Source organism: Artemia sp. Qi Xiang Cuo, chromosome 16, assembly GCF_049724085.1.
Source record: "Artemia sp. Qi Xiang Cuo chromosome 16, ASM4972408v1, whole genome shotgun sequence".
NCBI classification, from domain to species: domain Eukaryota; kingdom Metazoa; phylum Arthropoda; class Branchiopoda; order Anostraca; family Artemiidae; genus Artemia; species Artemia sp. Qi Xiang Cuo.
The window spans coordinates 15,504,100-15,517,842 of NC_142809.1; the positions used below are offsets into that span (position 1 = coordinate 15,504,100).

Consider the following 13,743-nt stretch of genomic DNA (forward strand, 5'->3'; position numbering starts at 1 on the left):
TTTCCAAAATTCTACTTTAGAAGGTTTTTTAAATATTTCTAAAGCTCTAAGACATAAAGCACTAGAAATATTGTAATCGACTTCAGAGGGCAAATTATGTTAAGGGAAGATATTTTTAAAAACCCCCTTCCCCCCAATCTCAAAATTTTCTAAAATTCTGCTTTAGTCGCTTTTTAAATATTTCTAAAGCACTAAGATATAGAGTGCTGAAAACATCAGAATCGACTTCAGAGGACACGTTATATCACGGGAAGAGGCTTTTAAAATCCCCCTTCTCCCCAAACTCAAAATTTTCTAAAATTCTACTTTAGGAGCTTTTTAAATATTTCTAAAGCGCTAAAACATAGAGTGCTACGGGAAGGGGTTTTGAAAATCCTCCTTCCCCCCAAACTCAAAATTTTCCAAAATTCTACTTTAGAAGGTTTTTTAAATATTTCTAAAGCGCTAAGACATAGAGCACTACAAATATCGGAATCGACTTCAGAGGAAAAATTATGTTATGGGAAGATATTTATGAAAGCCCCCGTCCCCCAAACTCAAATTTTTACAAAATTTTACTTTAAAAGTTTTTTTATATAGTTCCACATCGATACTACATAAAGCGCTACGCACAACTGAATCATATGTATAGGATGATTTTTGCCAGGGGAAGAAGCTTTTGTAATTCCCCGTACCCTCACACTAAAAATTGTCTACAATTTTTGTTTAGGCGCTTTTTAAATATTTCGAAAAAAATAATAGATAGAGAGTTAAAAACATCAGAATCGACTTCATAGGACACGTTATATCACGGGAAGAGTTTTTGAAAATCTCCCTTCCCCCCAAAATTAAAATTTTCCAAAATTATACTTTAGAAGCTTTTTTAAATATTTCTAAGGCGCTAAGACATAGAGTTCTAAAAACATCAGAATCAACTTTAGAGGATAAATTATTTTATGTGAAGATTTTTTTGAGATCCACCTTCCCCCCTAACACAAAATTTTCCAAAATAATAATTTAGAAGCTTTTTAAATATTTCTAAAGCAGTAATAGATAGAGTGCTAAAACATCAGAATCGACTTCAGAGGACACGTTATATCACGGGAAGAGGTTTTTAAAATCCCCCTTCCCCCCAATCTCAAAATTTTCTAAAATTCTTCTTTAGTAGCTTTTAAAATATTTCTAAAGCACTAATAGATAGAGTACTAAGACATCAGAATCAACTATAGAGGACGCGCTATATCATAGGAAGAGGTTTTTGAAATCACACTTCCCCCCATCCTCAAATTTTTCTAAAATAATACTTTAGACGCTCTTCAAATATTAATAAATTATTAAAAGAGGAAGACCTCACAGCATCAGAATTAACTTCAGAGGACACCTTATATCACGGGAAGAGGTTTTTGAAATCCCCCCTCCCCCCAAACTCAAAATTATTAAAAATTCTACTTTAGAAGCTTTTAAAATATTTCTAAAGCGCTACGACATAGAGCACTACAGACATCAGAATCAACTTTAGAGGAAAATTTATGTCATGGGAAGAGGTTTTGAAATCTCCCTTCTTCCAAAACTCAAATTTTTCTAAAATTCTACTTTAGAAGCTTTTTTAAATATTTCTAAAGCGCTAAGACATAGAGCGCTAGGAATATCAGAATCGACTTCAGAGGAAAATATATATCACAGAAAGATTCATTTTAAATACCCATTCCCCCCAAACTCACAATTTTCCAAATTTCTACTTTAGAAGCTTTTTTTAATATTTATAAAGCGATAATACATGTAGTACTACTAATCACGGAATCGACTTCAGAGGATAAATTATGTTATGGGAAGATATTTTTTAAATCCCCCTTCCCCCCAAACTCAAAATTTTCCAAAATTCTACTTTAGAAGCTTTTAAAATATTTCTAAAGCACTAATAGATAGAGTGCTAAAACATCAGAATCGACTTCAGAGGACATGTTATGTCACGGGAAGATGTTTTTAAAATCCCCCGTCCCCCCAATCTCAAAATTTTGAAAAACTCTGCTTTAGTAGATATTAAAATATTTCTAAAGCTCTAATACATAGAGTGCTAAGACATTAGAATCGACTTCAGAGGACACCTTATATAACGGGACGTGGTTTTTGAAATCACCCTTTCCCCCAAACTCAAAATTTTCTAGAATTCTACTTTAGAAGCTTTTAAAATATTTCTAAAGTACTAAAAGATACAGTGCTAAAAACCTCAGAATCGACTTCAGAGGACACATTATATCACGGGAAGATGTTTTTGAAATCCCCTCCCCCCAAACTCAAAATTTTTCAAAACTCTACTTTAGAAGCTTTTAAAATATTTTAAATATTTCTAAAGCGCTACGACATAGAGCGCTACAGACATCAGAACCTACTTGAGAGGACAATTTATGTCATGGGAAGATGTTTTTGAAATCTCCCTTCCCCCCAAACTCAAAATTTTCAAAAATACTACTTTAGAAGCTTTTTAAATAATTCTAAAGCCCTAAGAAATAGAGTGATAAAAACAGCAGAATCGACTTCAGAGGACAAGTTATATCACGGGAAGATTCTTTGGCAATCCCCCTTCTCCCCACAATAAAAATTTTATAAATTTCTAATTTAGAAGCTTTTTTGAATATTCCTAAAGAGATAATACATAGAGTGCTAAAAATATCAGAATAGAATTTAGAGGATAAATTATGTTATGGGACGATGTTTTTGATATCCCCCTTCCCCCAAAACTCAAAATTTTCCAAAATTCTACTTTAGAAGCTTTTAAAATAATTTTAAGTCATTAGGACATAGTGTGCTAAAAACCTCAGACTCGACTACAGAGGAAATGTTCTATCACGGGAAGAGGTTTGGAAAATCCCCCTACCCCCCAAACTCAAAATTTTCCAAAAATCTACTTTAGAAGCTTTTAAAATATTTCTAAAGCACTAATAGATAGAGTGCTAAAAAAAATCAGAATCGACTTCAGAGGACACGTTATATCACGGGAAGAGGTTTTGAAATCCCCCTTCCCCCAAACTCAAAATTTTCCAAAATTCTACTTTAGAAGCTTTTAAAATGTTTCTAAAGCACTAATAGATAGAGCGCTACAAACATCAGAATCGACTTAAGAGGACAAGTTATGTCATGGGAAGATGTGTTTTAAATCCTCCTTTGCCCCAAACTCAAAATTTTCTAAAATTTTACTTTAGAAGCTTTTTAAATATTTCTAAAGCGCTAAGACATAGAGCGCTACAAACATCGGAATCGACTTCAGAGGACAAATTATAAAAATTTTCTTGCGAGGATGCAAAGGTTAGCTGAAAGGAGATTTGATAGCCGGAGGAGGGGGGGGGCGGGGGCGGTGGTCAGCAACCTGGTCGCGGTGCCCCTGCTTATACTAATCTAAGCTGACCATTTCGTTGCAACGTGTTGCACCAGAATAATACTCTAAATTCGGTTGATAAATTGCCTGTCTAACAAATTTGTCTGAGTTAGGTTACGTATTTAATGTATGCTATGATTTACCCCCCACCCCCTAATGTGCAAATATATAGCCCAAATTTGTTTTCCGTTGCTATAACTCACAAATTTTTAAAGGTCATTCAAAGTTTTAGAAATTCCCCTTACCATTCATCCCATTCCCCCTTCATACTCTAAAATCTGGTTGATAATTTGAAAAGCCTTATTTTCCACGGGGTATTTTTTGGGGGGATGGGGGATTTTCCGTGAGGGTATTTCCCGTGGGGGGGGCATTTTCCGCGGGGAGGTATTTTCCGGGGGGATTTTCCGGCGGGTATTTGCCAAGTACCACAAATTTGATGGTATGAGTTTTATTAAAATCTTTGACTTTTAGGGGTTGTTTCCCCCTTTTACGAAACTCAGACAAATTGGTTAGACAGGCAATTTATCAACCAGATTTTAGAGTATTATTCTGGTGCAACACGTTGCAACGAAATGGTCAGCTTAGATTAGTAGAAGCAGGGGCACCGCGAGCAGGTTGCTGACCACCGCCCCCGCCCTCCCACGCCCCCCGCTATCAAATCTCCTTTCAGCTAACCTTTCCACCCTCGAAAAAAAATTTCTATATAAGTTCCAACATTTTTTACATAATTTAAATCGCGGATGTAAAAAAGAAAAGCAAAATTTTTCAACATTATAGGATTAAGATATTTGAATATGTTTTATTTGGTTACTCAACTCAAAATGTAAAGAAGTTTCCAAAAAAAATTATCAAAACGAGTATAGATTATTCGGTACTTTTGCATTATAAATAACCCACCGCTATAGACTGTACAAGGAAACCAGACGTGATTTCTTATTGCGTTTACAATATTTAAACTGTTGTTTTTTTGGGTTTAGGGAGGGAAAAAGGTACCTGGGTTAGGTTACGTATTTAATATATGCTATGATTTACCCCCCACCCCCCAATGTGCAAATATATAGCCCAAATTTGTTTCTAAACTATCATATTTGCATCCTATTTTATTTCATTAGCAGTAACCATACTTAACTTCTTTTGTGCATAGTGGTGGGTTATTTATAATGCACAAGTACTGAATAATCTATAGTCAAATATTTACTTCTGCCCCCTCTCTCCCCCTCCCTATTTACACTTTAATAACGTCTCGTAGCTTCAAGAATGAAGATTGCTACACTAAACTATTTGGACAAAAACATTTGAATTGCTTTAAGAACAAATGGGGTTAGATACCGTAAATTGCCAAATTTTCTGTTACAACGTTTTAAACATTAATTAGTAAATAATACCCATAAAAAGCAAATTAGTTGGGGTTATAAAGCTCCGATATATATATTTCATGAAATGGTGCATTCTCGAGGAGATTAAATATTTTTTTTTGAAATAGTGCTCTGCCAGATATCCTTCCATATGTTCTTCTCTTCTGCCATATCTGGGTATATTGTCTTGAACGTCACGCCAGTGTCTTTCGATGTTTTGTCTGTGAGCACATGTTGCAGGGTCAACAAAATTTATACTGTGGTCGACACATAAATGCTTATAGCCCTGGCTAGCTAGGCAACCGTAGGCCCTCCAACAGTCACTGATAATTGTTGTCCCAGGCAGGATTCGGTTTTGGATAATTCCCAACAATGTGGCACTACTTCTATCCAGCATAGAAACCATGAATGAATTACCAGTTCCTCACTCTATTCCACCAAATACCCATTTACCCTTGATGCAAATATCATAGTGTTGAGCCTACATGGTTGACCCAATGATTCCGCTTGTTTAGTCACAGGTTGCATAAATTTAACTTTGGCAGAAATTTTGAGTTTGGGGGGAAGGGGGATTTCAAAAATATCTTCCCATAACATAATTTATCCTCTAAAGTTGATTCTGATGTTTGTAGCGCTCTATGTCTTAGCGCTTTAGAAATATTTAAAAAAGCTTCTAAAGTAAAATTTTGAGTTTGGGGGAAAGGGGGATTTTAAATACCTTTTCCCATGATATAACGTGTCTTCTGAAGTCGATTCTGATGTTTTTAGCCCTCTATCTATTAGTGCTTTAGAAATATTTTAAAAGCTTTTAAAGTATAATTTTGGAAAATTTTGAGTTTGGGGGGAAGGGAAATTTTCAAAACCTCTTCCCGTGATATAACGTGTCCTCTGAAGTCGATTCTGATGTTTTTAGCCCTCTATCCATTAGTGCTTTAGAAATATTTTAAAAGCTTCTAAAGTAGAATTTTGGAAAATTTTGAGTTTGGGGGGAAGGGGGATTTTAAAAGCCTCCCGTGATATAAAGTGTCCTCTGAAGTTGATTCTGATGTTTTTAGCACTCTATCTATTAGTGCTTTAGATATATTTTAAAAGCTTCTAAACTGGAATTTTGGAAAATTTTGAGTTTGGGGGGAAGGGGGATTGTCAAAACCTCTTCCCGTTATGTAACGTGTCCTCTGAAGTCGATTTTGACGTTTTTAGCACTCTATCTATTAGTGCTTTAGAAATATTTTAAAAGCTTATAAAGTAGAATTTTGGAAAATTTTGAGTTTGGGGGGAAGGGGGATTTCAAAAACATCTTCCCATAACATAATTTATCCTCTAAAGTAGATTCTGATGTTTGTAGCGCTCTAAGTCTTAGCGCTTTAGAACTATTGAAAAAAGCTTCGAAAGTAAAATTTTGGAAAATTCTGAGTTTGGGGGAAGGGGGATTTCAAAAACATCTTCCCATAACATAATTTTTCCTCTGAAGTCGATTCCGATATTTCTAGCGCTCTATGTCTTAGCGCTTTAGATATATTTAAAAAACCTTCTAAAGTAGAATTTTGTAAAATTTTGAGTTTGGGGGGAAGGAGGATTTTCAAAACCTCTTCCCGTAGCACTCTATGTTTTAGCGCTTTAGAAATATTTAAAAAGCTCCTAAAGTAGAATTTTAGAAAATTTTGAGTTTGGGGAGAAGGGGGATTTTAAAAGCCTCTTGCCGTGATATAACGTGTCCTCTGAAGTCGATTCTGTTGTTTTTAGCACTATATCTATTAGTGCTTTATAAATATTTTAAATACTTCTAAAGTAGAATTTTGGAAAATTTTGAGTTTGGGGGGAAGGGATATTTCAAAAACATCTTCCTATGATATAAATTGTCCTCTAAAGTTGATTCTGATGTCTGTAGTGCTCTATTCCGTAGCGCTTTAGAAATATTTAAAATAATTCAAAAGCTTAAAAACTATAAGTTTGAATTAATGTGAGGTTGAGGCAACGGGTGATATTAGAAGCATCGTCCTGTGATATAAAGGATCATCTGAAGTTAATTCGGATGCTTTTAGACCACTAGATGTAAGTACTTTAGAAATATTTAAATATCTATTAAAATAGAATTCTGGAAAATTTTGAGTTTGGGGGGAAGGGTGATTTTAAAAACCCCTTCCCGTTATATAACGTGTCCTCTGAAGTTGATTCTGATGTTTTTAGCACTCTATCTATTAGTGCTTTAGAAATATTTTAAAAGCTTCTAAAGTAGAATTTTGGACAATTTTGAGTTTGGGGGGAAGGCGGATTTTAAAAACATCTTCCCGTGATATAACGTTTCCTCTGATGTTGATTCTGATGTTTGTAGCGCTCTATGTATTAGCGCTTTAGAAATATTTTAAAAGCTTCTAAAGTAGAATTTTGGAAAATTTTGAGTTTGGGGGGAAGGGGGATTTCAAAAACATCTTCCCATAACATAATTTATCCTCTAAAGTTGATTCTGATGTTTGTAGCGCTCTATGTCTTAGCTTTAGAACTATTGAAAAAAGCTTTGAAAGTAAATTTTTGTAAATTTTTGAGATTGGGGGAAGGGAGATTTCAAAAACATCTTCCCATAAAATATTTTTTCCTCTGAAGTCAATTCCGATATTTGTAGCGCTCTATGTCTTAGCGCTTTAGAAATATTTAAAAAACCTTCTAAAGTAGAATTTTGGAAAATTTTGAGTTTGGGGGGATGGAGGATTTTCAAAACCTCTTCCCGTAGCACTCTATGTTTTAGCGATTTAGAAACATTTAAAAAGCTCCTAAAGTAGAATTTTAGAAAATTTTTAGATTGGTAAGAAGGGAGACTTTCAAAGCCTAGAACCACCATATAACCATTCCTCTTATGCTGATTCGGATGATTGTAACTTTCACTCTACTAATTCTTTATAAATATTAAAAAAGCGCTAAAAGCTGAATTTAAAAAAATTTTAACTGTTATGGTGCGGGGGGTTTTAAAAACATATTCCCGTGAGATAACTTGTCCTCTGAAGTCGATTCAGATATTTTTAGCACTCTATGTCTTAATGCTTTAGAAATATTTAAAAAGCTCCTAAAGCAGAATTTTAGAAAATTTTGAGATTGGGGGGAAGGGGGATTTTAAAAACCTCTTCCCGTGATATAACGTGTCCTCTGAAGTCGATTCGGATGTTTTTATTACTCTATGTCTTCGCGCTTTATAAATATTTAAAAATCTTCCAAAGTAGAATTTTTGAAAATTTTGAGTTTGGGGGGGAATGTAGATTTCAACAACATCTTCCCATGACATACATTGTCCTCTAAAGTTGATTCTGATGTCTACAGTGCTCTATTTTTTAGCACTTTATAAATATTTAAAATATTTTAAAAGCTTCTAAAGTAGAATTTTGAAAAATTTTGAGTTTGGGGGGAAGGGGAGATTTCAAAAACCTCGTTCTGTTGTATAATGTGTCCTTTGAAGTCGATTCTGATGTTTTAGCACTGTATCTGTTAGTACTTTAGAAATATTTTAAAAGCTTCTAAAGTATTATTTTAGAAAATTTTGAGTTTGGGGGGTAGGGTGATTTCAAAAACATCTTCCTGTGATATAATGTGTCCTCTGAAGTCGATTCTGATGTTTTTAGTACTCTATCTTTTAGTACTTTAGAAATATTTTAAAAGCTTCTAAAGTAGAATTTTAAAAAATTTTAAGTTCAGGTGGAAGGGGAATTTCAAAAACATCTTCCTATGACATAATTTGTCCTCTAAAAAGGATTAGGTTATTTTTACTGATCTCTCTTGTGAAATCCTTTCCCTAATTAATACAGTTTAAATGGTCTTATCAACAGAGTTGTTTGGCATGTGCCTGCTACCCTTAAGGCTAAGGGTGTCTGATAAGGCAAGTGTGACATCACAACAAACGTGGTTTCATATACCATAAAGAATGTCAGCATGGGTTGAAAATTAAATGGCTTAGTATTTAAATAGGATTTTGGAATATATTTTAATGAACAAGGTTAAAAGCAGAAGTTGTTTATTGTAAGCAGTGATTTATATTTATTATAGTAATATAGGATGAAAAATGAGTTAAAAACAACTAGTAATTTGCAGTAATTTACCATTATATAGGGGGGGGATGAGTGGAGGTAGGTACTTCAAAGTACCTTCCCGGGACAAACCTTAGCATGTACATCCATCCCTGAAAGTTTCATTTTCCTAACCCAACTCCTTTCCAAGATAGCCAAAAGTAACTAAAGTAGAATTTTACCTTCATTTCCAATAGAAATGATTGTTGTATTTGTAATTGGCATAAAAAAGGGCATCAAATGATAAGCTATTCACTTTATTTGAAACTGAATAATATGATTTGGTAAAAATTTACCTACAGCCAAGTGTTCTACTCAATAAGGATCTTTTTGCCGGATTAATCTTTAGCCAGTTTGCTAACCTATATAGGTTAGCCCTTGCTAACCTATATGAGCTTGATTAACTAGACTGTAAGCCTTGGGCAAATGTAAAATTGTGCTTAAGGGGGTTTTTGCTTGGCTTTTAGCATACTTGTGGAGAAAATCAACTAGGCCTATCTAAAAGTGTTTATCCAAAAAAGTTACACAGGTAAAAAGTTCGTAAAGTCAGCAAATCTTCCCAATTAGGCCTAGTTTCTAGGCTACTTTTATTCAAATTTAATTTAATTAGGCAATTTTCTATACAATATAAATCGTTCGCGAAGTTGGCCTAGATGTCTCTATATGTTAGAAATAAGGGTACTTATGCATTATATATTACACAGCGATATAGACTGTACAAGGAAAACAGAAACGAAACCCGTCAAATGGTTATTTGCTAGAGATAAATGGATTGCAAAGCGTGGTTTCTCATTGAGTTTTCGATATTTAAACGATTGTTTTTTGGGGTTTAGAGGGGGTACCTAGATTAGGTTAGGTTACGTAATTCTATGCTTTATCCCACCATCCCCACCCCATCCCACCCCAAATATGCAAATATATAGCCCAAATTTATTTCTAAACTATTATATATGAATCCTACTTCATTTTATTTCATTAGCATTAACCAAACTTGACTTCTTTTGTGTATAAGGCTGTGTTATATATAATGCATAAGTACCGAAATAAGGTACTGAAGATTATGAATATGGCTTTTGAAGAAGTAGAAGTATCTGGCGATTTTAAGAAAACCCTAATGAAACCACTGTATAAGAAAGATGATAACAGTGAGTTTGGTAATTATAGAGGCATTATTGCCTACGAATTCTTTTTAGCACCCCGCTGACTGACCATATTTCAAACAGTAGGCTGTACAAAAAGTGTGATTCTCCCCGCTTTTTAGGGATTGTTCAATCCCGCTTTCTAGGGATTGTAAATTCAAAAAACAAGTTTTTTTCAACTGAAAGTAAGGAGCAACGTTAAAACTGAAAATGAACAGAAATTATTACGTATATAAAGGTAGTCGCCGCCTCCTCAATACCTGGCTCTTTACGCTCAAGTTAAAATTGTGTCCCAATTCTTTAAGAATGACTCATGAATCACAAACGCCGTTTAATTAGAATTTAAAGCTCTTTAAAAAGTACTAAAACAACTTTAGCGTAAAGAGCGAGGTATTGAGAAGGCGGCTACTCCCTTCATATACGTAATAATTTCTGTTCGTTTCAAGTTTTAACGTTGCTCCTTACTATCAGTTCAATTTTTTTATTTAATTTCTGATCGTTTTTTTGAAACAATGCTGGGAAATCTGGCTTCCCCTCCATGTAAAACTCCCTTTCCCCATGAAAAATTCCTCCGTGGAAAAATTCTCCCACGTAACCGACCCCCCCCCCCTCCACTAGAAAAATCCCCCCTGAAAACGTCTGTATACTTCCCAATAACAAATACTGTATGTAAACAATGGGCAAAGGTCATAACTTGTAGCCCTTCCCCTGGGGACTTGAGGGGGGGGGGGGTAAATCACCCTCAGCGACAAAGTTATTGGAATTTTCGAATATGCTGGAAAAAATGGTTATCTTAAAATTTTTATCGGGTAACTTCGGGGAAAAAATGAGCCTGTGAGGGGGCTAGCTGCCCTCCAATATTTTTGGTCACTTTAAGAGTGCACTAGAACTTTCGATTGATGATCAAATGAGCCCTATCCCGATCTTCTTCGATCACTGGTTCGATACAATCACCCCTGGGTATAAGAAAAGAAAAACAAATAAACACGCATCCGTGATCTTTCCTATGACAAAAAAGGCAAAATTTCCACATTTTTGTACATAGGAGCTTGAAATCTCTACATTAGGTTTTTCTAGTATACTGAGTCTGATTGTATGATTTTCACTAAGATCAATTGATGTTTTGGGGGTGTTTGTTCCCTTTTTCAAAAATTGGGCAAATTTTCCCAGGCTCATAACTTTTGATGGGTATCATTAAATTTGATGAATTTAACATGTTTTGAATAAGCATCAAAATTTGATTCTTTTGGTATATTAAGTGTTATCAAGACTTTGTTTCTTAGAGTTTCGGTTATTATTGAGCCGCAGCGCTCCTTACACTTCGTTATGACGAACTGTTTGATAATGAGAGAAAGGGTGAGATGGCTAAGGCACATTCTGCGGATGAAGTATGACAGATTGCCGAAGATTGTACTGACAACCGTCTGAGGTTAAACAGAAATCATGTTGTCCGTGGTTGGGTGGGAGGATGTCATAAAGAAAGACTTGGGAGAAACGAGAACTTCTTGAGAGGGTGTAAAGAGGAAGGCTTTGAAAAGATTAGGAAGAAGGGGCGTGCATAGCTGTGTTGGACCCAGGTGGCTTGGTGCTGCGTTGAGATGTTAATAGTAGTAATAGTAACAGAGCAAACATAGTAGCTTGTTCTGATTTCGATTTGCCTTTTTTAACTTATATTTGAGTCGGGAGGGGGGCGCTGTAATTAATTTTTCCCCGGACACCACCAACCCCAGGAAAGGCTCTGTAATGGAAGTGGGGTGCGGTCAATGACGTTGGTCACATCTCAAAGAGACATCCTAAAAAATAACAGTAGTACTACAAAACTTATTTTTCTAAATACCATGGTTGCTTTTTTAACAATTCACCCACCCTCAGACGGTTGCCAGTAAAAGTCTAGGATATACAAAAAACTAGAATAAAGAAATTATTGCTTCATAATTGCAGTAATTTTCTATTAATCATAGTATCAGGCTTCCTTCCATTGTTACCCACATATATTGGAGCATCTTCAAACAATACTTTGGTACTTACATGTTACAGCGAGCACACAAAAGAAGTGAAGTTATTTTAATCCTAATAAAGTACAGCAAAATATGGATGAAAATATAGTTATATTTATTTGTGCCCGCTTACAATGGATAAATGGAAAAAAAAGCGGAGTAAAAAATGAAACAAAAGAAAGAAGAAATACATATTTGACACTAAAAGTTAAATACAGGTATTTCATTCACAGAAACAGTTGAGCCAGCGGTGAGTCGTAGAGTTTACTAAGGGATCGTCTTGAGGCTCTCCGTTCTAGATCAATCACCTTAGTTGATGGATCAAGGATTCCATAGATGGATGAGATCTCCGTGTTAGAAAATCTTAGTGGAAATCCCAGCAAAAATTTCGCAAATCTGTAGTACAGTTGTTCGTGTTTTTCGACGCTTGGTGAGGGACAACATTTACCACAAGGGTGATATGTACCAGATGGCAAGAGAGACGACGGCGTTGAATGATTCGGTCAGCAAGCCTCTAGTTGACCTAGGCGTCTGACCGTACGTTATACCACGGTATTTTAGGGACTGCTGGATTCTAATACCATCAAGGACAAGATTGGAATTGGTCGAGTTAGTGCCGCTAAAAACGATAAATTCCGTTTTCTCTATGTTGACTTGGTAACACATAATACTTTAGTAACAAAATTATGGAAAATACAACAGAGAAGTATGGAAAGCAGGCCGCCCAGAACCCATTATATTAAATACCTAACCTAATCTAACCGTCTCTACATATTAAACATTTAATTAAAATATACCCGCAAAGTAGTTTCTCTTGCTCAGGCTAAGCTGATTATCTCCGAGTGAACACTCAAAACCGGTTTCATTACAGATCAACAACAAAGTGTGGTCCCTATAACACGCAAGTACCTAATATACTGGTCTAGTAATTATATTGAAATCATAGCGGAAATTGTTTCATCAGGTTAAGAATGTGACACTAAATTTATTAATTTCACTTTCACTTTTGTTGGTCTGACATTACGAACAAACTGTTGATGAGAAATAAGTGAAAAAAAAACAACAAAAACGGCCGGTACCAATCCGGTTCTTCCCACTCGCTCCAGCTCTCTTCTCCACATTCCAAATCGTTTGATGCACCAATCCCTTTTCTATTGTCTGCATTGTGCTTTAGTAATTACTAATCAATTTGTCTCTTCTTTAACCCTTTCATGCCTGTGGTCACCATACGGATACCCCTCGCCCCCTATGTTTTTCTCTCGACTCAACAAAGTTACAACCGTGATTTCTTTTCCACTAGATAGCGCTTGCTTGGCTCTATCGCGTTTGAATTTATTATCCCTCAAGGCTTTACCAGAGCGGTCGAGCGAGCGTCCAAGTTTAGACAAAACATAAAATGTCGAAAAAGCGGAAAGGTGCAGATTTTGACCTCGATGACCTGGACGTTTCTGGTAAGTTCAGAGCCGGATTATGATATTATTTTTTAGCTAAGAATGCGATCTTTCGAATGAGATATCACTAGTATAATTCTGAGCTGTAGTTTAGCCCCAAACAAGGTTGCTAACGATCGGTTACCAAATGGTCACGTCAGGCATTCATTGCCAAACCACACCTAGGCAGATTTGTACAGCAAACGAGGCAGCAAGTCCTTTTTATGATCGGGAATAGGCACATTTTCTTTCTGTTCCTCCTTTTTATTGGTAACAAGGGTAAAAGAGCTATTTTGTGTGATGCCTCAAGCAAGTGTAGAGGCCAATGGCCTATTTTATTGCATTATATTATTATTATTAAGTGATGCACTTACCTTGAATTTCATTTCAGCTGGCCCAAGCCCGAGCTCTGACTCCATGA

At 35.4% G+C, this 13,743-nt stretch overlaps 1 protein-coding gene across 2 annotated transcripts in view; it reads right to left on the reverse strand.

Moving 5' to 3' along the window:
* Positions 1-13,743, reverse strand: part of LOC148942614 (CAP-Gly domain-containing linker protein 4-like) — a 208,731-nt gene that overhangs the window by 162,378 nt on the left and 32,610 nt on the right. Inside the window, exon 1 of one of the 2 annotated variants that reach the window (XM_089102484.1) lies at positions 9,282-9,363. The exons of the other annotated variant lie outside the window; for it this stretch is intronic. The gene's annotated coding sequence lies outside the window, so the exon portion shown is untranslated. Of the gene's footprint in view, positions 1-9,281; positions 9,364-13,743 lie in introns of those variants that run through there. 2 annotated transcript variants of the gene reach the window in all.